The sequence below is a fragment of the Aplysia californica genome, unplaced genomic scaffold (assembly GCF_000002075.1).
Source record: "Aplysia californica isolate F4 #8 unplaced genomic scaffold, AplCal3.0 scaffold00064, whole genome shotgun sequence".
In the NCBI taxonomy this organism is placed as follows: domain Eukaryota; kingdom Metazoa; phylum Mollusca; class Gastropoda; order Aplysiida; family Aplysiidae; genus Aplysia; species Aplysia californica.
The window spans coordinates 1,485,303-1,489,406 of record NW_004797334.1 but is presented as its reverse complement, the minus strand read 5'-3'; the positions used below and the strand labels follow the sequence as shown (position 1 = coordinate 1,489,406).

The 4,104-nt window shown below is 42.3% G+C and overlaps 1 protein-coding gene across 1 annotated transcript in view; it reads right to left on the bottom strand.

Annotated features, from left to right (window-relative positions):
• The window catches only part of LOC101849826 (trissin receptor), a 77,637-nt gene that overhangs the window by 17,832 nt on the left and 55,701 nt on the right, over nucleotides 1-4,104 (bottom strand). The gene's annotated exons all lie outside the window — the stretch shown is intronic.

The following is a 4,104-nucleotide window of genomic DNA, read 5'->3' as shown; positions in this document are numbered from 1 at the left end:
GAAAAAAAAGAAAAGAACAACAACAAACAAACAAACAATAAACATTCATTAAAATATACAAACATCTAAAATATATACGCAACCAAACAACAACCCAAACAATTAACAAAAACCAAAACAAACCCGGTACACCTCTCTCCTCATACCCTCCCATCCCCCGAAAAAAACACAACAAACAATAAACAATAACTTCAGTTTTCTTTAGGTCTGTTTTGAATTCCAACAGCAGGTGTCTGTAATGGAAATTGACCTAGATCTAAGTGATATGGCATGGAGTGGTGACAGTAGGGAGCGAGAAGTACGATGGGAGTAAAATGAAAAGCTGTTCCCGCATCCGATCCGGACATTGAGGATAGCCTTGTTTGTGAGACAACTTCTTGGGCCTTCAGCATACTGTGGTAGGGTGACCAGTTCCTTTCCACGCCGCCTTTATTTCCCCAACTCGACGCCAGGTACCCATTACTGCTCGATGGGCAGGAGGAGGCGAAAAAAATCCAAGTTCGAACCGAGGTTCGAACCCGGACGATGGGAGTACATTATTAAAATTTCCCATCTGCGAACCGGTAGAAAGTCCAGCAGCACTAGTGGTGGTATAAACAAACACTCATACACTGAAATCCTCGGATGAATATTGAATAATAATATGTATGTTTACTCCAAGTTCGCCTTCTGTGTTCCCCAAGGCTGCAAACGCACTGGTTTCACATTCCCAACGTTTTCAACTCTCCGTTTTGGGGAGGGAAAGTTTGAGTTGATTACACAAACATACTGACATCACATTCCTTTCTCCCTCGTGATTAATAAAAACCAAAACAACAATGAAATTTTAATTTGTACTTTCCACTACAACTGTTTTAGCATTGTCTACCCACTGCTTGTTGTCATAATTTCTGGGAAACGTGAAGCCAGTGTGTTTGCAGCCTTATACGGGGTCCCCACTACGGATGGGATCGGCCCGATTCATCCGTAGTGGGCACCCGGTATTATACGACGTGCCTATTACGGCGGGTCGGGTTTGTTTTCAAACGACCGAGTGCCCGATTCGATCGCCTCAAAAACACTACAGGGTGCCCATATACGGATGGAATCGGCGGAACGGGCCGATTGCCCGATTCGATCGCCTCAAAAACAAACGTTTTCAGTTTCAAGCGACCGAGTCGGGCGATCCGCCCAATCCAGCCGTAATGGGCACCCCGTATAATGGGCATCCCGTATAATGGGCACCCCGTATTATTCATTTCCCTTCGCTCCTTTCAATTAATCAAGCACGCGAGTCGTTTTCTGTAGCGGCTGCGACCTTCAGTAGCGTTCAATAGACATCACCTCACTTCCAGCATGTGGTAGAACCTTTTAGCAGGCATCTCAGTTTTTGTTCTACCCAAATACTTTTTATTCCACCCAACAATTAAGTAGTGGCCCAGAGTTCCCCATATCGTATGGATACAATAGTAAACCACAATGCACGAATAGGGTTGAAACCAGATAGGTTGAAGAAGTTCACTCGTAATTTAATGATCTAAAAAATGCTGTTGGGGCAGTAAAAGTCGGGTTGGGGGGGGGGGGCTTTTTGGGAAGAGGGAGGGGATCGTGAAATAACGAATCCGACCCCGGCACTTAGATATGTCCGGAACATGTCCTGGCTGTCAGGGTTTCCCGTTAATTTCAAGAAAGTAGCCCCTCCCCCCCCCCCCCCTCATCCAATCCTCTCGCTATAGTGGGTCACAAGCGCAGTGTCAGTTACTTGAGTCTGAAGCTCTGGCGTTTCCAGCCCTTAATTGATTACATTTCCATCCACTAAAGCTTCTGATTCCAGGCATTTTACGCCTTAAATTGAATAGCTTTTCAACACGTACATGCACTTTTGGAAAGTCTTAGAGAACTATGGCGTAAGAGGACAATTGCTGGAGAACATCATGGCAATTTAGAAAAGCAGCCTTTTTGCCGTAAGGTCCACAGAAAGACTATCGGACTGGTTCCCCATCAGGACTGGGGTGAGACAAGTGTGTGTTCTCTCTCCGCTTTTCTTCATCACTTACATAGATAAGATTACGAAAGCAGCAAATGACATCTCTGAACTGAACGAGCATCTATTATAAATGAAGAGGAATTATTAAATCACACCACAAAACTAAATGAGGAATGTAAACACCTGAACATGAAAATCTCCATTTAAAAAAAAGAAGTATTGAAGGTCAGCAGAAACCCAGAGAAACTCAAAATTCTTATTGGTGGAACACAGCTCTAACAAGTAGAGGAATGTAAATATTTGGGTAGCATCTTCACACAAGATGGGCATAAGGACAAAGAAACAGAAACAAGAACTATGAAAGCAAATGCAGTGACCTACCAGCTGGCACGCCTGCTCAGACACAAGTACATTCCAACCGAAGTGAAATCCCAGCTCTTCAATAGCCTCTTCATACCAACATTAATATACAAGTGCCAAACACGGTCTCTGAATAAGGCACAAAAAAGAAAAATCAATGCATACGAAATGAGGTGTCTCCGCAAAGCTATCAACGTTACCAGAAGAAACCGCATAAGAAACCAAACCATACGCCTACAAAGTGGAATACCACCAGTAATAAAATGCATAGAGCTTAAAGAGTCAAATAGTTTAGACAACTAACCAGAATGTCCCAGAAACTACTCGCGGCTAGAGCTTACAACACCCGAAAATCCGGCTTCAAATCAAGAGGAAGACCAAGAAAGACCAGGCTGGAAGGGGTTAAAAAGGTCCTGGAACAACATAACAAATCTATCACAGACGCCACACACCTAGCACAGGACCGAAATCTGCACCTCCCCTCGACATCCTAAGGATACCAGAGGAAGGAACAAGTAAGTAAAGTATACACTTTGACAGCAGAGTTGGAAAATGCACCCATTTGTATGTTTGGTTGTTGTTGTTTTGTTTTTTTAAATTCAAGAGCAGCTAAGGACAATTAGGGGCATTTAACATATATGTGTAATATTTCCCCTGTGGTAGCCTAGTAGTCTTGCAAGTACTATAAAACTCTCACCAAACTGCTAAACCAGCCTTGGTGCTTATCTTTTCGCGTCTGTTTATCTGAAAGCAATTTAGTAAAAGTTTCTCTTTTTATTCTTTTCAATGGTTCCATTCTATCGGTGCGACGAAATACAAAACGAGGGGCTTTTGTTCTGTGCTGACTTTGTCAAAGGATGACGTATTTGCCCTGATGTTATCCGAGTTTCCATAGAATTGCCAAGAGGCATAAGCAGGGCCGTTCTCGAAGACGATTAATATATTTGTCATGCAATCGGATTGCTGTTCTTTGTGTCAAGGTTGACACCCTCAGGGTAGAGACAATGTCACATTCGGGTCGTAATCTGACATTCATCTTGCACAGGAGTTTTTTTTTGGTCACAGTTTTCAAGCCCGCTGTTTTCAACTCAAAAACCCCTTCCATTTGAGCCTTAAAGTACTTCGTTTAATACTTAATACCCGCCTTCAGTACAATGAACATTTTTCATGAATCTGTATTAACTTTCATTTTCACGATTGAAATTAAGTGCTTTGAAAGTGATTTACGTCAAAACTTAAGAAAAAAAGATGGACAGCACTAAGCTTATGATGTGTAAAGGACTTGTTGAACAAGTGGTAGAACCCGAAGTAACTTCAACCTCTGCCTGTTGCTAAAGCAACCAGTGTTGAACATCGCATCGATTTACAAAGAATGATTATATGTTGTGTGACATCTAGATCTATACGTTGTCTGCCTCCGCAACTTTTCAGTCGAACATTCTCTACTAATATATGATTCCTTGAAACCGTCACATTGCAACCACAGTCATTCAACAATCAGAATATTAGGTTGGCATATTTATTATCGGTTTAGTTGGCCGTATGTTTTAACCGCAATTTGGATCAGCTAGTCATGTTTTTCCATCTTATAAGAAAAACAATGTGAGTGATGGATGATCCAGTAATACTTTCATCTGGTCGAAGGATAAGAACGCAACTGAAATCTCCTTCCAACCCCAACCCCCCCCCTTCCTAAATACTCCCTCCCCTTCCCACAAAAACACTCCTACAAAGAAAAATCAAAAGCAAAAACAACCAAACAACCCCCCACCCCCCAA